The following is a 26,442-nucleotide window of genomic DNA, read 5'->3' on the forward strand; positions in this document are numbered from 1 at the left end:
TTAATGGTCCATATAAAGGGATCTTTCAATGTTCCTCACAGTAGAAAATTATGAACTTGCACATCAAATTAATTACAGGCTCCTTGATTGAATAGGATGTTCTCAATATACCTCAGAATGAACAATGATTGTGTCTCATTGTGTAATACAATTTAATAATCAATGAAAAACATAATGTGCAGCTTTATTTTTACACAGCAATTTAGATTTGAGTTTGGACATGCCATCTCAAATCTAAATCTCTGCACATTTAAAATCTGCCCCATCCGCAGTGGACATATGGATTGGTAAATGCTCAATTAGCTTAGTGATATCATTCAGGTGCTCGAAAGGAAGGGGTATTTCTGAGCAAGAAAAAAAGCAATTGGTTTCCCCAGCACCCTGAATGATAACAGTAACCAGATTTAAATCCCACATGATAATAGAATTCAGAGATCTTCGTTACACATATTTGCGCAAATGTGTGGTTAAGCCCCAAAGCCGCATCAAGGCCTCTCTGTATATTTGGGGTCCCTAGCGCTATATCTAGGTGCAGGGTGTGGCACCCCAAAACACCAGAATGAGCCAGAAAGCCCAGCGTGGCATACCAGTGTAAAAAACTATAGTGTTAATAAATTAGTATTTAGGAAGCCGAAGCTATAGAGAGGGTGATACAAACATGAAATGTAATTAAAATAGAGAAATAGTGTTAGAAAATTAATAAGTGAAAAGTGTTAATAGAAAATAAAGGTATGCCACACTAAAGCCATCCAGCTCAGCCAGTCCAGAGGCACCACACCTCACACCTCCATCCGCAGTGAAACATGGTTTTACCAAAGTGCATAGTTACTTGCTCTTTCTCTGACGTCCTAGTGGATGCTGGGAACTCCGTAAGGACCATGGGGAATAGACGGGCTCCGCAGGAGACTGGGCACTCTAAAAGAAAGATTAGGTACTATCTGGTGTGCACTGGCTCCTCCCTCTATGCCCCTCCTCCAGACCTCAGTTAGAATCTGTGCCCGGCCAGAGCTGGGTGCTCCTAGTGGGCTCTCCTGAGCTTGCTAGAAAGAAAGTATTTGTTAGGTTTTTTATTTTCAGTGAGATCTGCTGGCAACAGACTCACTGCTACGTGGGACTGAGGGGAGAGAAGCAAACCTACCTGCTTGCAGCTAGCTTGTGCTTCTTAGGCTACTGGACACCATTAGCTCCAGAGGGTTCGAACAGAGGGCCTGACCTCGATCGTCCGTTCCCGGAGCCACGCCGCCGTCCCCCTTGCAGAGCCAGAAGACAGAAGAGAAGCGATGAAATCGGCGGCAGAAGACTCCTGTCTTCATTAAGGTAGCGCACAGCACCGCAGCTGTGCGCCATTGCTCCCACAGCACACCACACACTCCGGTCACTGTAGGGTGCAGGGCGCTGGGGGGGGCGCCCTGGGCAGCAATAAAAATACCTTTGGCATAAAAATACACATAATACAGTCTGTGACTGTATATGTGTAAAACCCCCACCATTTTTAGTCAGAAACAGGACAGAAGCCCGCCGCTGAGGTGGCGGGGCCTTCTTCCTCTGCACACCAGCGCCATTTTCTCTTCACAGCTCCGCTGGAAGAAAGCTCCCCAGGCTCTCCCCTGCAGTATCCTGGTACACAAAGGGTGAAAAGAAAGGGGGGGGGGGGCACATAAATTTAGGCGCAACAATTGTATATACAGCAGCTACTGGGTAAACACTGAGTTGTAGTGTAATCCCTGGGTTATATAGCGCTGGGGTGTGTGCTGGCATACTTTCTCTCTGTCTCTCCAAAGGGCCTTGTGGGGGAACTGTCCTCAAATAGAGCATCCCCTGTGTGTGTGGTGTGTCGGTACGCGTGTGTCGACATGTCTGAGGTAAAAGGCTCCTCTAAGGAGGTGATAGAGCGGACATGTGTGTGAGAGGGTGTCTCCGTCGACACCTGTTTGGATATGTGTGAGTGCTAAGGTGAATTTATTGCACAAATGGTTAGAGAACAGACAGGAAATCTACCCATGTCTGTCCCTATGTCACAGAGACCTTCAGAGTCTCACAATGCTCACTATCCAAAATAACAAACACTGGTATCGACACGGAGTTTAACTCCACTGTCGACTACGATAATGCAAAGTTACAGCCAAGATGGCTAGAAGGTATTCAATATATGATTATTGAAATAAAAGATGATTTGCATATCACTGATGACTCATCTGTCCCTGACACGAGAGTACACATGTTTAAGGGGAAGAATGCTGAGGTAAATTTCCCTCCTCTCATGAGGAAAAAGAGCTGGAATCTCCAGACAAGAGACGGCAGCTTCCCACAAGAGAATTCTCAGGCTGTATCCTTTCCCCACTTGGGCCAGGATGTGTTGAGAATCTTCCCCTAGGGTGTCCTGTTTGCACAGACGGTAGCACTTGCTATTCTCAGGGATCCTGCAGATAGCGTGCACATTCTAGTATACTACCCAGACCGGCGATTGTGTCGGCATGGGTTTATAGCGCTGTGGCAGCGTGGACAGGTACCTTATCAGCAGAGATTGAGACCCTAGTAAATATATTAAAGATGCTGTCTTAAGTGATAGATATATAGTTATAAAGCATGTCCAAAGAGACGTGAGTATACTGGGTCCTAGAGTCAAAGCTATGTCGATCTCTGCTTGACGTGTCCTGTAGAATATGCATTGGACAGATGATGCCGACTTAAGAGGCATATGGAAGGCTGAGGATTGTGTGGAGAAGGGTTCTCGGGCCTGGAATCCACAGCTATAGCTGGTAATTCTGCTAGTTTGCCTTATATTCCTGCACAGCCTAAGAAAGCACGACATTATTAAATGCAGCCTTTCGAATAAAGAAACAAGAAAGTCTGAGGTGCGTCCTTTCTTGTCAGAGCCGGGATCAACACAGCTAGTTTCCAGGAACAGAAGTCCTCCCCGGCCCCTACAAAAATCCACCTATGCCGCTGGGGCTCCACAGGCGGAGCGAGGCCCAGTGGGGACACGCCTTCGTAAGTTCAGCCACAAGTGGGTTCACTCCCTGTTAGGTCCCTGGGCAATAGATATTGTGTCTCAGGGATACAAGCTGGACTGTGAGAAGATGCCCCTCACCGACGGCCCTGCGGGCTTCCCCCCAAGAGAGGGAGCCAGTGTTAACTGCAATTCACAAATTGTATCTTTAACAGGTGGTAGTCAAGGGTCCCTTCCTTCAACAAGAGGGTGTTATTATTCGACCATGTTGTAATCCCGAAACCAGACGGTTCGGTCAGACCCATATTGAATTAAAAATCCCTGAACATATACCTGAGAAGGTTCAAGTTCAAGATGGAATCGCTAAGAGCGGTCAGGGCAAGCCTAAAAAGGGGGAGACTTTATCGTGAATCGGGACATAAGGGATGCATACCTTCATGTCCCCATTTATCCACCTCATTAGGCGTACCTCAGAATTGCGGTACAGGATTGTCATAACCAAGGTAATGGCGGATATGATTGTGCTCCTGCGGAAGCAAGGTGTCACTGTTATCACGTACTTTGACGATCTCCTCATAAAAGCGAGATCAAGAGAGCAGTTGCTGAACAGCGTATCACTTTCTCTGGAAGTGTAACGGCAACACGGCTGGATTCTATATATTCCAAAGTCGCAGTTGGTTCCTACAGCTCATCTGCCTCTCCTAGGCACGATCCTAGACACAGACCAGAAAAGGGTTTATCTCCCGATAGAGAGAGCTCAGGAGCTCATGACACTGGTCAGGAATCTATTAAAACCAAAACAGGTGTCAGTGCATCACTGCACTCGAGACCTGGGAAGGATGGTGGCGTCATACGAGGCCATCCCCTTAGGCAGGTTCCATGCGAGGACCTTCCAATGGGACTTACTGGACAAGTGGTCCGGATCACCTCTTCAGATGCATCGGTTAATCACCCTATCCCCCAGGGCCAGGGTGTCTCTCCTGTGGTGGCTGCAGAGTGCTCACCTTCTCGAAGGCCGCAGATTCGGCATTCAGGACTGGATCCTGGTGACCATGGATGCAAGCCTCTGAGGGTGGGGGGCAGTTACACAGGGAATAAATTTCCAAGGTCTGTGGTCAAGTCAACAGACTTGCCTTCACATCAATATCCTGGAACTAAGGGCCATATACAACGCCCTAAGTCAAGCGGAGATCCTGCTTCGCGACCAACCGGTTCTGATCAAGTCAGACCGCAGGGGTTCATGTAAACCGCCAAGGCGGCACAAGGAGCAGGGTGGCGAGGGTAGAAGCCACCAGAATTCTTCGCTGGGCGGAGAATCAAGTAAGCGCACTGTCAGCAGTGTTCATTCCGGGAGTGGACAACTGGGAAGCAGACTTCCTCAGCAGGCACGACCTCCACCCGGGAAAGTGGGGACTTCATCAGGAAGTCTTCACGCAGTTTGCAAATTGATGGGAACTGCCTCAGGTGGACTAGATGGCGTCCCTCCTCAATAAAAAGCTAAAAAAGGTTTTAAGCCGGGTCAAGGGACCCTTAGGTGATAGCTGTGGTCGCACTAGTAACACCGTGGTGTTCCAGTCGGTCTATGTATTCCCTCCTCTTCCTCTCATACCCAAGGGCTGAGAATTGTAATAAAAGGAGGAGTGAGAACAATATTCTTTGCTCCGAATTGGCCAAGAAGGACTCGGTACCCGGAGCTGCAAGAAATGCTCTCAGAGGACTCAGGGCTTCTGCCTCTCAGACAGGACATGTTGCAACAGGGGCCCTGTCTGTTCCAAGACTTACCGCGGCTGCATTTGACGGCATAGCGGTTGAACGCCGGATCCTAGCGGAAAAGGGCATTCCGGATGCAGTTATTCCTACTCTGATAAAGGCTAGGAAAGACGTGACAGCAAGACTTTTTCACTGTATATAGCGAAAATAGGTTGCTTGGTGTGAGGCCGGGAAGGCCCTACAGAGGAATTCCAGCGGGGTCGATTCCTGCACTTCCTACAGTCAGGAGTGACTATGGGCCTAAAATTAGGATCCATAAAGGTCAAGATTTCGGCCCTATCCATTTTCTCTCAAAAAGAACTGGCTTCACTGCCTGAAGTTCAGACGTTGTTCCGGGGGTGCTGCATATTCAGCCTCCTTTTGTGCCACTGGTGGCACCTTGGGATCTTAACGTTGTGTTGGATTTCCTGAAATCCCACTGGTTTGAGCCACTTAAGACCGTGGAGCTAAAATATCTCACGTGGAAAGTGGTCATGCTATTGGCCTTAGCTTCGGCTAGGCGTGTGTCAGAATTGGCGGTTTTGTCATGTAAAAGCCCTTATCTGATCTTCCATATGGACAGGGCAGAATTGAGGACCCGTTCCCAATTTCTCCCTAGGGTGGTATCATCGTTTCATTTGAACCAGCCTATTGTTGTGCCTGCGGCTACTAGGGACTTGGAGGATTCCAAGTTGCTGGACGTAGTCCGGGCTTTGAAAATTTATGTTTCCAGAACGGCGGGAGTCAGAAAGTCTGACTCGCTGTTTATTCTGTATGCAGCCAACAAGGTTGGCGCTCCTACTTCGAAGCAGACTATTGCTCGCTGGATCTATAGCACGATTCAGCTGGTTCACTCTGCGGCTGGATTGCAGCATCCAAAATTGGTGAAAACCCATTCCACAAGGAAGGTGGGCTCTTCTTGGGCGGCTGCCCGAGGGATCTCGGCTTTACAGCTTTGCCGAGCTGCTACTTGGTCGGGGTCAAACACGTTTGCTAAGTTCTACAAGTTTGATACCCTGGCTGAGGAGGACCTTGAAAAGTTTGATACCCTGGCTGAGGAGGACCTTGAGTTTGCTCATGCGGTGCTGCAGAGTCATCCGCACTCTCCCGCCCGTTTGGGAGCTTTGGTATAATCCCCACAGTCCTTACGGAGTTCCCAGCATCCACTACGACGTCAGAGAAAATAAGAATTTACTCACCGGTAATTCTATTTCTCGTAGTCCGTAGTGGATGCTGGGAGCCCGTCCCAAGTGCGGACTCTCTGCAATACATGTATATAGTTATTGCTTAACTAAAGGGTTATTGTTATGAGCCATCCGTTAAATGAGGCTCAGTTGTTGTTCATACTGTTAACTGGGTATGGTTATCACAAGTTGTACAGTGTGATTGGTGTGGCTGGTATGAGTCTGACCCTGGATTTCAAATCCTTTCCTTGTTGTGTCAGCTCTTCCGGGCACAGTTTCCCTAACTGAGGTCTGGAGGAGGGGCATAGAGGGAGGAGCCAGTGCACACCAGATAGTACCTAATTTTTCTTTTAGAGTGCCCAGTCTCCTGCGGAGCCCGTCTATTCCCCATGGTCCTTACGGAGTTCCCAGCATCCACTACAGACTACGAGAAATAGAATTACCGGTGAGTAAATTCTTATTTTTTAGCTATTCTCCTACCTCCAGGGCCGGATTAAGGGAGGGTCGAAAAGGGCGGTTGTCCCGGGGCCCCGACACATTTGGGGCCTCCACACCCAGGAGCGTAGCAGTCTCCCCCCTCCCAGCGGCTCAGCTGTTCATTAACAGCACCGCCGAGGAGGTGTTCCTTGCACAGCATTTCATACTTTCAGAGGTTTTCAATGCAGCATCCTGCGACACTATGAAATGCTGTGCAAGGAACACCTCCTCGGTGGCACTGTTAATGAACAGCTGAGCCACTGGGAGGGGGAGACTTCTACGCTCCTGGGTGTGGGGGCACTGACTCCAGCATCCGCTGCTCAGCCGCTCGCTGGACAGGTAGCGTGCGTGCATGTGTGTATGTGTGTGTGTGTGTGTGTGTGTGTGTGTGTGTGTGTGTGTAGCATGGGTGTATGTGTGTGTGTGTGTGTAAGGGGGGCTCAGGGATCTTTGTTATCTACTGTAGTGGGGGCCCCCACAACTTCATTGCTCGGGGCCCCCACCAGGCTTAATCCGGCCCTCCGGCCCTTCCTACCACAGAATTAGCCCCTTATTTGGAAAGCACACTTTAGTACAGGCCTGGCCAACCTGTTTTTCTCCATCTGTTTTAAAACTACCCATCCCAGCATGCCCTGCCACAGTTTTAGCATTACCTAAAAGTAGTACTATGGCAGGGTATGTTGGGATTTGTAGTTTCTCAACAGTTGTAGAGTCACAGGTTGGCCAAGCCTGCTCCAACTCCCCTTTAGACTTTCCCTTTTCTATCATTATAAGATTGACAACAGTTAATACTGTGTTCAATTTCCTATTAACAATATCCATAGAACTGTAAATCTGTGCATCTCCCTCTATCTTTTCAAGTATTCTTTTTCTCCAGTATGTTGTAACCTTGTCATTATGATTGCATTGCTTTCTCCAAGACTTCAGAGATATACTGTATTATTACAAAGAGACACATACTGTATAAGCAAGACAATACTATCTTATAGAATTTTCAACATTAAATTGAAAGTCTAAATGATTTTCAGTGAAGCTGGCTGGTGGTTAGCGCTGCATGTTTTGTGATGTTATCCTTCTCTCACAATAGTTTCTGCTTTTCAAGTTCTTTATTGTTTTGAATAATGGTGTGGGTGAGCAATCCTGCTGCACATGAAAAATGTAAAAGTCTACTTAAGACAGTAATATGAAAAAACTGAACACACTATGTTCATCTCATAAAATATTTATACATCATTTACACAGTTTCAAAGTAGTTAGTTTAGAAACACTTTTCAGAAGACAAAACAGAGGGGGCAGATATAACATTTCCAAAGAGAGTTAGATTTGGGTGGGTTATATTGTTTCTGTGCAGGGTAAATACTGGCTGCATTATTTTTACACTGCAATTTAGATTTCAGTTTAAACACACCCCACCCAAATCTAACTCTCTCTGCACATCTTATATCTGCCTCCCTGCAGTGCACATGTTATATCTGCCCCCCCCAACCCCTCCACCTGCAGTGCACATGGTTTTGGCCTTTAGCCAACAAATTTGCTGCTGCGATCAGATCTTAATTAGGCCCATGGGGGTCATTCCGACCCAATCGCTTGCTGCAGTTTGTCGCTGTGCAATGCCTTTGCATTTCTGCGGGGGGTGGGCGGGGCGGCACTGACATGCGGGGCAGACTAGCCCTGTTCTGGGCGTGGGGGAGTCAATGTGAATGATCATAGCTGTGCTTAATTTAGCACAGCTACGATAAACTCAGAATGACCCCCCATTTGCACTGCAGGCGTGGCAGATATAACATTTACAGAGAGAGTTAGATTTGAGGGGGGGGGGGTATTTTGTTTCTGTGCAGGGTAAATACTGGCTGCTTTATTTTTACACTGCAATTTAGATTTCGGTTTGAATACACCCCACCCAAATCTAACTCTCTCTGCACATGTTATATCTGCCTCCCCTGCACATGGCTTTGCCCATTAGTTAACAAATTTGCTGCTGCGATCAGATCTGAATTAGCCCCTATATTATGTTGTTAGTCAGTAGTTTCTATTCTTAAAGAGTGCTTGTCACATAGCCATCCATCCACTATATCTATGGTTAAAGTATTCAAACTAGTTTTTCATTGTTGCAGCAATACGATCACATTTCTTAATCTTGGATTAGATGAAAATAATATATCAATTTATTTCTATAAAAATATTGGCCCTCATTCTGAGTTGATCGCAGCAGCAAGAAAGTTAGCAATTGGGCAAAACCATGTGCACTGCAGGGGAGGCAGATATAACATGTGCAGAGAGAGTTAGATTTGGGTGGGGTGTGTTCAATCTGCAATCTAATTTGCAGTGTAAAAATAAAGCAGCCAGTATTTACCCTGCACAGAAACAAAATAACCCACCCAAATCTAACTCTCTCTGCACATGTTATATCTGCCTCCCCTGCAGTGCACATGGTTTTGCCCAACTGCTAACTTTCTTGCTGCTGCGATCAACTCAGAATGAGGGCCATAGTACACATTAGAGATGAGCGGGTTCGGTTTCTCTGAAACCGAACCCGCACGAACTTCATGTTTTTTTCACGGGTCCGAGCAGACTCGGATCCTCCCGCCTTGCTCGGTTAACCCGAGCGCGCCCGAACGTCATCATGACGCTGTCGGATTCTCGCGAGACTCGGATTCTATATAAGGAGCCGCGCGTCGCCGCCATTTTCACACGTGCATTGAGATTGATAGGGAGAGGACGTGGCTGGCGTCCTCTCCATTAGAAATTAGATTAGAAGAGAGAGAGAGATTGTGCAGAGTCAGACAGAGTTTACCACAGTGACCAGTGCAGTTGTTGTTAGTTAACTTTTATTTATTTTAATATATCCGTTCTCTGCTATATCCGTTCTCTGCCTGAAAAAAAACGATACACAGCAGCAGCCAGTCACACAGTGTGACTCAGTCTGTGTGCACTCAGCTCAGCCCAGTGTGCTGCACATCAATGTATAAAAGGCAAAGCTTATAATAATTGTGGGGGAGACTGGGGAGCACTGCAGGTTGTTATAGCAGGAGCCCCCAGGAGTACATAATATTATATTAATTTAAAATTAAACAGTGCACACTTTTGCTGCAGGAGTGCCACTGCCAGTGTGACTAGTGGTGACCAGTGCCTGACCACCAGTATAGTAGTATATTGTTGTATGTATTGTATACTATCTCTTTATCAACCAGTCTATATTAGCAGCAGACACAGTACAGTGCGGTAGTTCACGGCTGTGGCTACCTCTGTGTCGGCAGTCGGAACTCGGCAGGCAGTCCGTCCATCCATAATTGTATTACAATATATACCACCTAACCGTGGTATTTTTTTTTCTTTCTTTATACCGTCGTCATAGTGTCATACTAGTTGTTACGAGTATACTACTATCTCTTTATCAACCAGTGTACAGTGCGGTAGTTCACGGCTGTGGCTACCTCTGTGTCGGCAGTCGGCAGGCAGTCCGTCCATCCATAATTGTATTATTATTATAATATATACCACCTAACCGTGGTTTTTTTTTCATTCTTTATACCGTCGTCATAGTGTCATACTAGTTGTTACGAGTATACTACTATCTCTTTATCAACCAGTGTACAGTGCGGTAGTTCACGGCTGTGGCTACCTCTGTGTCGGCAGTCGGCAGGCAGTCCGTCCATCCATAATTGTATTATTATTATAATATATACCACCTAACCGTGGTTTTTTTTTCATTCTTTATACCGTCGTCATAGTGTCATACTAGTTGTTACGAGTATACTACTATCTCTTTATCAACCAGTGTACAGTGCGGTAGTTCACGGCTGTGGCTACCTCTGTGTCGGCAGTCGGCAGGCAGTCCGTCCATCCATAATTGTATTATTATTATAATATATACCACCTAACCGTGGTTTTTTTTTCATTCTTTATACCGTCGTCATAGTGTCATACTAGTTGTTACGAGTATACTACTATCTCTTTATCAACCAGTGTACAGTGCGGTAGTTCACGGCTGTGGCTACCTCTGTGTCGGCAGTCGGCAGGCAGTCCGTCCATCCATAATTGTATTATTATTATAATATATACCACCTAACCGTGGTTTTTTTTTCATTCTTTATACCGTCGTCATAGTGTCATACTAGTTGTTACGAGTATACTACTATCTCTTTATCAACCAGTGTACAGTGCGGTAGTTCACGGCTGTGGCTACCTCTGTGTCGGCAGTCGGCAGGCAGTCCGTCCATCCATAATTGTATTATTATTATAATATATACCACCTAACCGTGGTTTTTTTTTCATTCTTTATACCGTCGTCATAGTGTCATACTAGTTGTTACGAGTATACTACTATCTCTTTATCAACCAGTGTACAGTGCGGTAGTTCACGGCTGTGGCTACCTCTGTGTCGGCAGTCGGCAGGCAGTCCGTCCATCCATAATTGTATTATTATTATAATATATACCACCTAACCGTGGTTTTTTTTTCATTCTTTATACCGTCGTCATAGTGTCATACTAGTTGTTACGAGTATACTACTATCTCTTTATCAACCAGTGTACAGTGCGGTAGTTCACGGCTGTGGCTACCTCTGTGTCGGCAGTCGGCAGGCAGTCCGTCCATCCATAATTGTATTATTATTATAATATATACCACCTAACCGTGGTTTTTTTTTCATTCTTTATACCGTCGTCATAGTGTCATACTAGTTGTTACGAGTATACTACTATCTCTTTATCAACCAGTGTACAGTGCGGTAGTTCACGGCTGTGGCTACCTCTGTGTCGGCAGTCGGCAGGCAGTCCGTCCATCCATAATTGTATTATTATTATAATATATACCACCTAACCGTGGTTTTTTTTTCATTCTTTATACCGTCGTCATAGTGTCATACTAGTTGTTACGAGTATACTACTATCTCTTTATCAACCAGTGTACAGTGCGGTAGTTCACGGCTGTGGCTACCTCTGTGTCGGCAGTCGGCAGGTATCCAATACTAGTATCCAATCCATCCATCTCCATTGTTTACCTGAGGTGCCTTTTAGTTCTGCCTATAAAATATGGAGAACAAAAAAGTTGAGGTTCCAAAATTAGGGAAAGATCAAGATCCACTTCCACCTCGTGCTGAAGCTGCTGCCACTAGTCATGGCCGAGACGATGAAATGCCAGCAACGTCGTCTGCCAAGGCCGATGCCCAATGTCATAGTACAGAGCATGTCAAATCCAAAACACCAAATATCAGAAAAAAAAGGACTCCAAAACCTAAAATAAAATTGTCGGAGGAGAAGCGTAAACTTGCCAATATGCCATTTACCACACGGAGTGGCAAGGAACGGCTGAGGCCCTGGCCTATGTTCATGGCTAGTGGTTCAGCTTCACATGAGGATGGAAGCACTCAGCCTCTCGCTAGAAAACTGAAAAGACTCAAGCTGGCAAAAGCACCGCAAAGAACTGTGCGTTCTTCGAAATCCCAAATCCACAAGGAGAGTCCAATTGTGTCGGTTGCGATGCCTGACCTTCCCAACACTGGAGGTGAAGAGCATGCGCCTTCCACCATTTGCACGCCCCCTGCAAGTGCTGGAAGGAGCACCCGCAGTCCAGTTCCTGATAGTCAGATTGAAGATGTCAGTGTTGAAGTACACCAGGATGAGGAGGATATGGGTGTTGCTGGCGCTGGGGAGGAAATTGACCAGGAGGATTCTGATGGTGAGGTGGTTTGTTTAAGTCAGGCACCCGGGGAGACACCTGTTGTCCGTGGGAGGAATATGGCCGTTGACATGCCAGGTGAAAATACCAAAAAAATCAGCTCTTCGGTGTGGAGGTATTTCACCAGAAATGCGGACAACAGGTGTCAAGCCGTGTGTTCCCTTTGTCAAGCTGTAATAAGTAGGGGTAAGGACGTTAACCACCTCGGAACATCCTCCCTTATACGTCACCTGCAGCGCATTCATAATAAGTCAGTGACAAGTTCAAAAACTTTGGGTGACAGCGGAAGCAGTCCACTGACCAGTAAATCCCTTCCTCTTGTAACCAAGCTCACGCAAACCACCCCACCAACTCCCTCAGTGTCAATTTCCTCCTTCCCCAGGAATGCCAATAGTCCTGCAGGCCATGTCACTGGCAAGTCTGACGAGTCCTCTCCTGCCTGGGATTCCTCCGATGCATCCTTGCGTGTAACGCCTACTGCTGCTGGCGCTGCTGTTGTTGCCGCTGGGAGTCGATGGTCATCCCAGAGGGGAAGTCGTAAGCCCACTTGTACTACTTCCAGTAAGCAATTGACTGTTCAACAGTCCTTTGCGAGGAAGATGAAATATCACAGCAGTCATCCTACTGCAAAGCGGATAACTGAGGCCTTGGCATCCTGGGTGGTGAGAAACGTGGTTCCGGTATCCATCATTACTGCAGAGCCAACTAGAGACTTGTTGGAGGTACTGTGTCCCCGGTACCAAATACCATCTAGGTTCCATTTCTCTAGGCAGGCGATACCGAAAATGTACACAGACCTCAGAAAAAGAGTCACCAGTGTCCTAAAAAATGCAGCTGTACCCAATGTCCACTTAACCACGGACATGTGGACAAGTGGAGCAGGGCAGGGTCAGGACTATATGACTGTGACAGCCCACTGGGTAGATGTATGGACTCCCGCCGCAAGAACAGCAGCGGCGGCACCAGTAGCAGCATCTCGCAAACGCCAACTCTTTCCTAGGCAGGCTACGCTTTGTATCACCGCTTTCCAGAATACGCACACAGCTGAAAACCTCTTACGGCAACTGAGGAAGATCATCGCGGAATGGCTTACCCCAATTGGACTCTCCTGTGGATTTGTGGCATCGGACAACGCCAGCAATATTGTGTGTGCATTAAATCTGGGCCAATTCCAGCACGTCCCATGTTTTGCACATACCTTGAATTTGGTGGTGCAGAATTTTTTAAAAAACGACAGGGGCGTGCAAGAGATGCTGTCGGTGGCCAGAAGAATTGCGGGACACTTTCGGCGTACAGGCACCACGTACAGAAAACTGGAGCACCACCAAAAACTACTGAACCTGCCCTGCCATCATCTGAAGCAAGAAGTGGTAACGAGGTGGAATTCAACCCTCTATATGCTTCAGAGGTTGGAGGAGCAGCAAAAGGCCATTCAAGCCTATACAATTGAGCACGATATAGTAGGTGGAATGCACCTGTCTCAAGTGCAGTGGAGAATGATTTCAACGTTGTGCAAGGTTCTGATGCCCTTTGAACTTGCCACACGTGAAGTCAGTTCAGACACTGCCAGCCTGAGTCAGGTCATTCCCCTCATCAGGCTTTTGCAGAAGAAGCTGGAGGCATTGAAGAAGGAGCTAACACGGAGCGATTCCGCTAGGCATGTGGGACTTGTGGATGCAGCCCTTAATTCGCTTAACAAGGATTCACGGGTGGTCAATCTGTTGAAATCAGAGCACTACATTTTGGCCACCGTGCTCGATCCTAGATTTAAAGCCTACCTTGGATCTCTCTTTCCGGCAGACACAGGTCTGCTGGGGTTGAAAGACCTGCTGGTGACAAAATTGTCAAGTCAAGCGGAACGCGACCTGTCAACATCTCCTCCTTCACATTCTCCCGCAACTGGGGGTGCGAGGAAAAGGCTCAGAATTCCGAGCCCACCCGCTGGCGGTGATGCAGGGCAGTCTGGAGCGACTGCTGATGCTGACATCTGGTCCGGACTGAAGGACCTGACAACGATTACGGACATGTCGTCTACTGTCACTGCATATGATTCTCTCAACATTAATAGAATGGTGGAGGATTATATGAGTGACCGCATCCAAGTAGGCACGTCACACAGTCCGTACTTATACTGGCAGGAAAAAGAGGCAATTTGGAGGCCCTTGCACAAACTGGCTTTATTCTACCTAAGTTGCCCTCCCACAAGTGTGTACTCCGAAAGAGTGTTTAGTGCCGCCGCTCACCTTGTCAGCAATCGGCGTACGAGGTTACATCCAGAAAATGTGGAGAAGATGATGTTCATTAAAATGAATTATAATCAATTCCTCCGCGGAGACATTGACCAGCAGCAATTGCCTCCACAAAGTACACAGGGAGCATAGATGGTGGATTCCAGTGGGGACGAATTGATAATCTGTGAGGAGGGGGATGTACACGGTGATATATCGGAGGGTGAAGATGAGGTGGACATCTTGCCTCTGTAGAGCCAGTTTGTGCAAGGAGAGAATAATTGCTTCTTTTTTGGGGGGGGTCCAAACCAACCCGTCATATCAGTCACAGTCGTGTGGCAGACCCTGTCACTGAAATGATGGGTTGGTTAAAGTGTGCATGTCCTGTTTTGTTTATACAACATAAGGGTGGGTGGGAGGGCCCAAGGATAATTCCATCTTGCACCTCTTTTTTCTTTTCTTTTTCTTTGCATCATGTGCTGATTGGGGAGGGTTTTTTGGAAGGGACATCCTGCGTGACACTGCAGTGCCACTCCTAGATGGGCCCGGTGTTTGTGTCGGCCACTAGGGTCGCTAATCTTACTCACACAGCTACCTCATTGCGCCTCTTTTTTTCTTTGCGTCATGTGCTGTTTGGGGAGGGTTTTTTGGAAGGGACATCCTGCGTGACACTGCAGTGCCACTCCTAGATGTGCCCGGTGTTTGTGTCGGCCACTAGGGTCGCTAATCTTACTCACACAGTCAGCTACCTCATTGCGCCTCTTTTTTTCTTTGCGTCATGTGCTGTTTGGGGAGGGTTTTTTGGAAGGGCCATCCTGCGTGACACTGCAGTGCCACTCCTAGATGGGCCCGGTGTTTGTGTCGGCCACTAGGGTCGCTTATCTTTCTCACACAGTCAGCTACCTCATTGCGCCTCTTTTTTTCTTTGCGTCATGTGCTGTTTGGGGAGGGTTTTTTGGAAGGGACATCCTGCGTGACACTGCAGTGCCACTCCTAGATGGGCCCGGTGTTTGTGTCGGCCACTAGGGTCGCTAATCTTACTCACACAGCTACCTCATTGCGCCTCTTTTTTTCTTTGCGTCATGTGCTGTTTGGGGAGGGTTTTTTGGAAGGGACATCCTGCGTGACACTGCAGTGCCACTCCTAGATGGGCCCGGTGTTTGTGTCGGCCACTAGGGTCGCTTATCTTACTCACACAGCGACCTCGGTGCAAATTTTAGGACTAAAAATAATATTGTGAGGTGTGATGTGTTCAGAATAGGCTGAAAATGAGTGTAAATTATGTTTTTTGAGGTTAATAATACTTTGGGATCAAAATTACCCCCAAATTCTATGATTTAAGCTGTTTTTTAGGGTTTTTTGAAAAAAACACCCGAATCCAAAACACACCCGAATCCGACAAAAATAATTTGGTGAGGTTTTGCCAAAACGCGTTCGAACCCAAAACACGGCCGCGGAACCGAACCCAAAACCAAAACACAAAACCCGAAAAATTTCAGGCGCTCATCTCTAGTACACATGTACCTTTCTTAAAACTGGGCTGGGAGACAAATTCTTACAAAATACATTGGTTATAAACTAGAGATGTGCGCCTGGCCATTTTTCGGTTTGTTTGTTAGTTTGTTTGTTTTTTAATGTTTTGGTTTTGAATTGGTTTTGCCAAATCCGCCCTTGTATATTTTGGTTTTGGTTCAATTGTTTTTTTTTTAAATCATAAAAACAGGTAAAGTCACAGAATGTGGGAATGCTGCTTATCACAACTACAGTACACTATTATCATCCTCTATACTTTGTATCAGAAGTATTATCCTCTATATTGCGTACAGTATTATTAACCTCAATAACATTAATTTCCACTCATTTCCAGTCTATTTTGAACTCCTCATAGCTCACAATGGGGCAGATGTATTAACCTGGAGAAGGCATAAGGAAGTGATAAACCAGTGATATGTGCAAGGTGATAAACACACTAGCCAATCAGCTCCAATATGTAAATTAACAGTTAGGATCTGAATGGCTGGTGCCTTTATCACCTTGCACATATCACTGGTTTATCACTTCCTTATGCCGTCTCCAGGTTAATACATCTACCCCAATATTGTTTTTATCCAGTTTAGGCCAAAAGGTTCCACCGAGGTAGCTGGATGACTAAGATAAGTGACAGAAGTGGGTGGAACAAACACCTGTAACATCTAGAAGTGGCACTGCAGTGGCAGACAGGATGGAAGTTTTATAAACTATGCCCAAAAAATGCTCCAAAGAGCATAAAACGCAAAGAAATAAGGAGCAAGTGACAGATGACATAAATTGGAGACATGGAACCAGTTATTAAAAAACAGGAATGTATTATTTTGATTGACCAAAAAAAAGAACACCCTTGGAAAAAAAAAAAGAACACCCTTAGGCCTAGATGGATGCAGTGGCAGTGATCATAGACATAAATCGGAGACATGGAACAAGTTATTAAAAAAATAAACACAAACACCTGGAACATCTAGGAGTGGCACTGCAGTGGCAGACAGGATGGCAGTTTTGTTTTATGCACTATTGCCAAAAAATGCTCCAAAGAACACATAATGCAAAGAAAAGAGCTGCAAGGTGGAAATTGTCCTTGGGCCTTCCCACCCACCCAATGTTTTTATTAAACAGGACATGCAAAGTTTAACAAACCAATCATTTCACTGACAGGGACTGTCACTTAAGTTGTGGCTGAAATTATTGGTTTGTTTGGGCCCCCACAAAACAAGCTGGAAATGGACAGTGCACAAACTGGCTTTAGTTTACAGCCACAATCTCATAGTTGTCCATCATAATCTGATTCCTCACATCCATCAGTGTCTACATCCTCTTCTTCACAGACTATTAATTCTTCCCACTGGAATCCACCATCCCAGGTCCCTCTATACGTTTTGGAGGTTATTGCTGGTAAAAGTCTTTTCTTTTTCATCCACTAGGGGTCACTGGAGTACTCTTGGGATATGGACGGGCGGAGCCGAACAAAGGCACTGAATATTCAAATTTAGGACCCTCCCACCCCTCCATATCCCCGAGTACCTCAGTGTACTGTCTCAGTGTTTTTTCGGTGCTCACAGCACGAACATCGGCTTGTGGTATAGCCACACTTGGATTTTTATTTTTAAATTTTATTTTTAATTTTTATTTTTACAACTTAGCACATCCCTTCCCAGTTTCTGAAAAAACATGGGTCCGGGATAGTGCCGCTGCACGGGCAGCGCATGGCGTGTCGGTCCTCACAAAGAGCACCCTCACAGCCACAGACAGCATGGCGTGTCGGTCCTCACAAAGAGCACCCTCACGGCCACAGACAGCACTGCTTCTACAAACAGCAGCCAGGACTAGAGAGCTGGACGGGCTTGCAAAAAGCCGTCGCAGCCAATAGATCACTGGAAGCTGACTGCGTCACAAGGACTACAGAGCTGACGGAGCTTACACAACGAAGCCCCGTTGCAGCCATGAGTCACACCACTGAAGCTGGACGGAGCTTATACAGAAAGTCCCGCCACAGCCAGAAGTTACAGAAAGGTAGGCTGGGGAGCGGGGCGGTCAGCGCAGGCTGCCGCCCCGCTATGTGTGGGTTAATGTGAATACAATACAGCTCCGTCCCGCCGCACAGCAGGGGGAGCTCATACCCGCCAAGACAGCCACTACCTTCTGAGGAGACAAGCCGTCCCAGTGCTCCGGCAGCCGCCAACTCCGTCCTGCCGCATAGCAGGGGGAGATCAGACGACGCTAAACAGCCGCTATGTATCACACAGACGGGGACATCAAGCCGCCCGTCCCAGCGCTCCGGTCGCCGCCAAGCTCCCTCCTGCCGCAGCAGGGGGAGTTCATACGAAGCAGCTGCTCCGTCTGACATCAGGCCGCCCGTCCCAGCGCTCCGGTAGCCGCCAGTCCGTCCTGCCGCACACTGGGCTCCGTACGGCTGCACAGCAGGTAAGCCATACTTAGTACCAGTATGACCGCCGCTCCGTCACGGCCTGCAAATGCCAGGGCAGGCTTCCAACACGGCCGCCCAGCTACGTCCGGCCGCCCATCAGTCTCACTACAGAGACGATCACAAGTGCAGGCTTCCCGCAGATGATCATAGGGGGGGAAGAGGCACGGTGGAAGCTGGCGGATATATGACCAGCTGGGTATATATATATTTATATATATATATATCTATCACAGATATAAGCTTGTTACCGATACTGACAGTAATAATTGAACTATATTACTGGCTGTGATTTTCAGAGTTTAACCTATATTAATGGCTGCTATTAACAAAGCTAGGGAGCCTATATTAATATATTAATATTAATGTCTGATGTGATCATGGCCTATCAGCTTATATATATATTTATTCATAGAACAGTTGTAACCGTCCTGTGGTTATACTGTATAATAACCTATACGGAAAGGTCAGCATGGCAAACGGGCCATTTTAACCATGCTGCCTGTTGTTTTCCAGTTTGTGATTCTGGAACATTCCTGCCCTACATCTCTAAGCCACTGGAGGCGCAGGGGTGTTAGTGGGAAATTTTAATCGGCATGTAAACTGTTTTTCTACATGATTCTAGAACATTCCTGCCCTACATCTCTAAGCCACCAGAGGCGTAGGGGGGTTAGTAGGAATTTGGTTCGGGTTTCATAGGCCATGTGAACTGCTTTTCACATAAAGATTACTCTGTTTTTTCTTCACAGCGAATAAATCTTTAGTTTTACTAAAGATTTCCGTAGAGAGAATCAACCTTGAGTTTAATATTATTATGCTGTTCACCAATACAATATATATATATGACATGATAACGTCATAAGGCGTGCAATGGCTGTCCGTGGCCTATTGGGGTGTCTGTCTGCATAGCGAGTAAGGCTCTAGTACAGACCAAAAAAAAAAAAAAAAATAACATTGGCATCGGAGTCTCGGAAGTTATTCCGCCAGCTCTAACAAAAGACAGTTTTCCAGAGGAATTCCCTTTGGGTACCACAGTGCTTATTTAACTGGTCTTATAATGTAATGCACGATTCTATGTCGAATCTCACACCGATAACCACGAGTGAGAAGGGTTCATTAGACCAGCACTCAGATAGTGCAGGGTTGTTGCGAACATACATTGCTAAATTACAGGGAGTCAATGTCTCCATTGTTCCACTTAGTAGACTTTGACCACTATTTAATCGTTTACAATATGACGCCATCCGACATTGGTAAATGCGTCTGTGTCAAACATAAAGACCCATGAAACATTTGGGTCACTAGACATTACGGTTAAAAGAAGCTACAGAGTATATCTGTAAAGCTTCTAACGACGTTTCATCGTCGCCAGTTCAGCACGACAAGGCCACAGCTTGTTGGTCCTACATTTGATATTCAGCCGTTAATCGAAACGGAATTCTTGTGCCGGCATTTAATCCCTTTAGACTTCAGTTTCAAGGCGGTGATACAAACACTCACGCCTTGTAACGACAGGTCGCTACGGTCTGCAAGCCAGTAGTTGATGACCTCTTTTCCAATTGTGGGAGCGCGTCTTTACATGTTACCTTTGCGGGGTTTCCAGACTTCAACAGGGTCATGACTGCCTCTGTCGAACGGATTGGCAGGTAGCCATTTGGTCTCTACTGGGTTTCAGCTGTCTTTATAATACAGGCAGAGTCAGGGTGGCTTATTCCCCTCTGGTTGGGGTAACCAATCCATACAGCTCCGTCGCAGTTGCAATCAACAAATCACTTACTGCAGTTTGAAAATGGATTTGCTGCAGGTAGTATTGGCATATTGGAGCCACAAAATACTGGCATTTGCAATGCGTATATACCCATTCCGGTTTGTTCATCACAGGTTTTAGCGTTTGCAATTCGCCACAACCATTAACCATTTCATGTCTACCGTTGCTTATCGCTTTGGGTATTTACCAAAAGTGATGTTGGGATGATAGCTCATCTCACATACGAACTCTGTCTCAACAAAGTTCCTCTAACCTTGCGCTACTAAGGTATACTGCGGTAGCAGATCAAGTTCGAAAACAATCGCATCTAATTCCGTCTAAACGATGTCAATGCCTAGGTAAGATGATAAATACGGTAAATCAAAGACTTTTACCTACTACACCAGCAATAACAAATGTACGTCTAGTAATTAGTGCAAAACACGCACACTAGCGGTACATTGGTGTATTCACCTATTACGAATAACGATGTGTTTTCAATTTAGTTCGCCACCCTTCACTCGCGTTTCCCACAGAGGGAAAAGGGTGCATATACTCTGGACGACAGTCGCAGAGGGTCAGGATTTGTAGTTAAAATTAGCAACAAAGGTTCTAAAACACGACAGATTGCTGTCGATAAATGTCCTAGAACTCTGGGCATTTTACAATGCAATACATAATTCGCTTTCAGTCTGACCAGGTATATACTCTGGTTTCTCTTCAGAACGAATAAATCTTTCGCCTTTTACTAAAGATTTCGGTGGAGAGGAACAACCATGAGTTTCATGTAAATTTTTGATGCATGTCCCACGCTGGCCTTAAGCAGTCAAACAAGGCAACGGCAGTTGCATACACAACAACCAGTGAGAACCAAGTAGCCGCATGGCAATGCGGCAGGTAACTCAGATCCTCAATGGCTCAGAACACCATTATGTGAAAATGTCAAGAGATCATTATGTGAGTGGACATCTGTTAGACAGAGGATCTCACCCGTCAGGATTTGGATCCTGAAAACTGGACATTAAATCTAGAGGTGTTTCATATGTGAGTCCACAGAAGGGGGTTACCCTCAAGTATACATGATGGCATCTCGCCACAATTACGAAAGTTCAGTATGTGTACAAAACAGATCACAAGGGCAGTGGCGGTGGAGTCTCTCACATTCATGTGGTCATTCAGCATCGTGTATCTGGCTCCACCATTTTCCGCTGCTCTCTCCGTTGTCAAAACGGATCATAAGACAGTTTGTCACAGTCATACTGGTGGTATCTCATGGGTTTCGGAGAAGTTTGCTTCTCGAATTTTCAAGGAATACTTGCACACGATCTTGGCCCGCTCATAATACGTCCAACCTGTTACATCAGGAAACGTTAGTTTACCCATAGTTCCCTAGGTACCTATTATCTAGGTACCGCAGCTGCGGTTGACGGGGTGAGGGTTCAGACCGCCCTCTTAAGAAATTGAGCATTACAGTATCGGTTATACTAACCATGTTACGAAATAGTAAGCCGTTTAAGGCAGCTCATTTTTACAAAATTTCGTGTGCTTACATAGGTTGTAAACCTCGGAAGTTCCAACATCATCCTTCAAGTAACCCGTATTCTGTTAAACGGGGTGGGATGGAAAACTGCGTTGATCTGCACGAAGAGTGCAGGTATCTGTGTGGTAAACTTATTTTCAAAGACGTTTGCTTCTATTTGCGTCTGTACACATCTTTCTACAAGGTGTCATCAAAGTTCACACTCTATTTATCCCACCTACAGCGCCAGGCGACTTGAAGTTGGGTTCAGATTTCTTACAGTTTCATATTGTGAACCCTTTCAACAAATGGGAATTAAGTTTCTCACTTTGGAAAACAATTTTTTCTTCTAGCCTTGGCTTCGGCAAGGGTTTGTTTTCATATTTGGGTGCCTTGTATTCCAAGCCACCGTATTTCAGTTTTCTCATGACAAAGCAGATCTTCGGACGAATCACGCTTTCGTATTCTTCACATCAATGTACCAATAGGGGTTCCTGTGTGGACAGCACATTCTAGAACTGAATGTGGTACACGCATTACGCGTTTATATATGTGCCGAACGTCAACAGTACGTGATATGAATACGTTGTTTGTTCTCTATGATACTGCCAACTGGGGTTAGCCAGTTTCTCAGCAGACATTATCGAGTTGGGTAATAATAATGACTACAAGTCAGGCTTACCTTAAGGCTAGGTTACAATCGCCTACGTCAGTAATAACTCATCCCACAGGTTCTGTGGGAATGTCAGACCCAGTGGGTCGTGGAGTGTCTAAAACGCGGCTATATAGCCTTCATGTGCACCATGTTTGTGCACGTTTACACGTTATAAATGGTGGCGCCATCAGCATCTAGCCTTGGGCTGCCTACTGTTACAAGTATCAAACAGCTCTCCCGCCCACGAGGGAAGCTTTGGTACGTCCCAAGAGTACTCCAGTGACCCCTAGTGGATGAAAAAGAAAATAGGATTTTGGTACTTACCAGGTAAATCCTTTTCTTTGAATCCATAGGGGGCACTGGACGCCCACCCAGAGCAGTTTTACCTGGGTTGTTTTAAGCTCAAGGGAGCTTAGTGAACACGTTTTACTTGATTGTTATTAAGCTCAGAGGAGCTTATGGTAACACATTTTCACCGATTGGTTCAAATTATAAAGTTCTATCGGTTATGGTGTCAACTGTTTAGTTGACAGTAAGGTTATGGGTCAACATTGTTGTTGTCCGTTATGTTATAGGTATTCTCCATTGTCAACCTCTCTATATCGTTCCTGTTCGCTCAGTAAAAAACACTGAGACAGTACACTGAGGTACTCGGGGATATGGAGGGGTGGGAGGGTCCTAAATTTGAATATTCAGTGCCTTTGTTCGGCTCCGCCCGTCCATATCCCAAGAGTACTCCAGTGCCCCCTATGGATTCAAAGAAAAGGATTTACCTGGTAAGTACCAAAATCCTATTATTTGTGGAATTTATAATTCATTTTGATGAACATAATCCTTTTCACATTACGGGGAAGTAACCTCATATGCCGATCGCTGACAAGGTGCCCAGCTACGCTAAAAAATATTTCTGAGTACACACTGGAGAGGGGGGCAACTTACGTAAAACAAAGACCGTTTGTTCATGGGCCTCCAAGTTGCCTTTTTTCCTGCAAGTAGTCAAACAGACTGTCTGACATGATGCTGTCACTGAAATAATCATCAACCATTCTTTCAATGGTGACAGAATCATATGCAGTGACAGTAGACATGTCAGTGATTGTAGGCAGACCAGATGTCAAAAGTACTTCATCACCGCCAGTGGGTCTCTTTGGAAGCTTAGTTTTTTCATTGCAGCCGCAGTTGCCGGAGAAAATGAAGCAGGAGATGTTGGGTTATCACCTTCTGCTTGAGCTGACAATTTTCTCAACAACAGCTCCTGACATCTCCGCAGATTTGTGCCCGTTGGAAAGAAAGACATGATGTATGACTTAAACTTAGGATCAAGTAGAGTCGCCAACATATACTGCTCTGATTTCAAGAGATTGACTACACTTGAATCTGTCACGATCCGGGTTACTGGACGCCATTATCTACCTTTCAGGTGTCTCCTGAGGCTGGCTCAGCGTTCCAGGGCCGGGTCTCAGTCGTACTGCTGACATCCTCACTTCACATTTCCTCTATGCCACTCCATAGATGCTGTTACAAAGAACTCATGTAGTAGTATGGCGTTCTAGCCCCCGTGGCCTCCGCCGCCATTGCTGCATTGCCAATGCTCTGATGGGCCCACATGGCGTCTCCTGTTCGCTGCGGCCTCCGCCGCCATCTTTGAAAATCAAATGCGCAAACAAGTCTGCACGGTGGCTCTCGCCCGCTACGGCCTTTGCCGCAAGCACTGTGAATCAAGTGTTCAAGTTGGCGTCCACTGTGCTCCGCGGCCTCCGCCGCCATTATTGTAATTTCTCACATGGTGCAACAAGCTAGATTTTCCTCCAAGTGCTAGTATGGGCGCAGCCATGTTGTTTCCAGTCACATGATACTATCTGCACCAATCAACAGCACTGCTGGACTCTGCCTGATTGTCCATCCAATCCCTGCACTGCTGCAGGTATAAAGGTCCTGTCCCTGAACCAGGAAGTTGTCAGTGCTTTGGTTGTCAACACATGGTTATCAGTCTCCATGCTTGTGGTGGTTAGCTTTTCCAGGTTTCCAGCTCCTGCTTCCAACTCCACTAGAGACTCGCACCAAGTTATCATCCAGCGGTGCAGCCTGACTCCACAGTGTCCTATATTGCTCTCTGCAATTGGCAGTGCTCAAACACCGGCTTCCAGCTGTAACTTCCAGCGGTGTTCTGTTCTCAGCAATCATCAGTGCTCTGCCATTGATTCACTATCGAACTCTAGCAACCATCGGTGCTCCACCATCGATTCACCATCAAACTCTAGCAACCATCAGTGCTCCGCTATCTATTATCTGCCATCAGTGGTGTCTTGTCACCGTTTGTTAATTCCAACGATCCCTAGCATCATCTGTGCATTCAGTATATACACCAGTTACAGTGTATCTTCAAGCCCTGTTCATTTCATCATTAAGTCCGGTTCCATCCGGCTTCTTCAGCAACTAAGTAATCTCCCCAACAATACAACCAGCTTCCAGAGTACCATCTGCTGGTCAGTTTCTTTGCACCATTCAGCAACTGGGTGCCATTCATGGACATTCCATCACCTACTTCTATCTAGACGGATACCTACTGATACTGCACCCAGGACCATCTGCTCTTGAGTTGTATTCATTTGCAACTGTATATTGAACATTATTTACCATATCTCAAGTTGCTATTTATGTACCACCTTAACAGTGCTAGAAATAAACTTTTAAAATGTTACTTTTGTTGTCGTGGTCACGCCTTCGGGCTGGGTTACTGCATGTCCAAAAGTCCCATACTACCGCCCAGGTTTCATTACACCTCTGCCCCTGCAACTGAGGCTTCCTCTTGTCAGCTCCAGCCCTCAGTTGGGACAGTAAGCACTGACCTAATGAATCCAGCCGGAGACCAAGACCAAGCGGCCAGGCCGATGCAAGAACTGGCAGCCCGACTCGAACAGCAGGAGGCTGCCCAATGCCATGTTATCCGCTGTCTCCGGGATCTCTCCTCTCGGCTGGATGGGATCCAAATGACCCTCCGTGGCTCAGGGGCGACCGGTGTACCGACTGCAGTACCTACAGTGGTAACCCCACCCACCATACCCATTTCTGCTCCACGTCTTCATTTTCCTACTCCAGCGAAATTTGATGGTTCTCAAAAAGCCTGCAGTGGATTCCTCAACCAGTGCGAAATTAATTTTGAGTTACGGCCTGGCAGTTTCCCAACTGATCGCACTAAAGTTGCCTACATTATCTCCCTCCTCAGTGGCACTGCCCTTTACTGGGCATCACCCTTGTGGGAGAGATCGGATGACATGCTGTCCTCCTACACAGACTTTGTGGCAACATTCAGACGCATCTTCGACGATCCAGGTCGTGTGACTTCAGCCTCTTCCAAGATTCTCTGGTTACGCCAGGGGACACGAACTGTTGGGCAATATCTAATACAGTTTCAGATTCTGGCATCAGAACTGTCATGGAACGACGACGCTTTGTATGCAGCCTACTGTCATGGCCTATCTGAACGTATTAAGGACGAGCTCGCGACCAGAGACTTGCCTCTAAAGTTGAATGAGCTCATATCTCTGTGTACCAAAGTGGACCTACGATTCCGAGAGAGGGTAATTGAGCGAGAAAGGTCATCATTTCCCAAATCTACTACCGCTTCTCCTCCTTGTCAACCATCTCCACCCAAGGACGAGACCATGCAGATAGGTCACTCTCGTCTATCTCCGGCAGAGCGTAGAAGACGTCTTTCTGAGCGCCTTTGTCTATATTGTGCTGCACCATCTCACGTCCTTAATGCCTGTCCCAAGCGCGCAGTAAACTACAAGTCCAAGCCCGCCAAGAAGAGGGTCGGCTAGGAGCAATGCACTCCTCTCCATCTTCAAGTGATTGTAACCTCCCAGTCTCACTCCCAGTGGCCCAGCGCACTAGGAACATTATTGCTCTGTTAGACTCAGGAGCGGCTGAGAACTTTATGACTGAGGAATATGTCAAGCGGTGGTCCCTACCCACCAAGAGACTTTCGTCTTCCATATCCTTGACTGCCATGGATGGCAGCAGGATTTCTGATACAGTCATTACCTTTAAGACTCTGCCTGTCCATCTGAAGGTAGTAGCTCTTCATTCAGAATTAATCTCCTTCCTGGTATTTCCAAAGGCCGCTCATCCCGTGGTTCTAGGCCTTCCATGGCTTCATTTGCATAACCCCCAGATTGATTGGAGGACGACTCATATCCTGACATGGGGTCCCTCCTGCTCCAAGACCTGTCTTTCCAAAGGGCTTCCTGTTTGTTCTTCATCCTCCAAGTCTTCTGATATTCCACCTCCTCCATA

The 26,442-nt window shown here is 46.5% G+C and overlaps 1 non-coding gene and 1 pseudogene across 1 annotated transcript; both read left to right on the forward strand.

The window, feature by feature from the left end:
- The first annotated feature begins 18,949 nt into the window (after nt 1-18,949).
- LOC134931324 (U5 spliceosomal RNA) lies at nt 18,950-19,057 on the forward strand (annotated as a pseudogene).
- Nucleotides 19,058-20,673: 1,616 nt separating this feature from the next.
- On the forward strand, nt 20,674-20,790 carry LOC134931256 (U5 spliceosomal RNA). Its single transcript, XR_010179055.1, has one exon. It is a non-coding gene; the product is annotated as a U5 spliceosomal RNA (small nuclear RNA).
- Nucleotides 20,791-26,442: the final 5,652 nt, after the last annotated feature.

This window comes from Pseudophryne corroboree, chromosome 5 (genome assembly GCF_028390025.1).
Source record: "Pseudophryne corroboree isolate aPseCor3 chromosome 5, aPseCor3.hap2, whole genome shotgun sequence".
In the NCBI taxonomy this organism is placed as follows: domain Eukaryota; kingdom Metazoa; phylum Chordata; class Amphibia; order Anura; family Myobatrachidae; genus Pseudophryne; species Pseudophryne corroboree.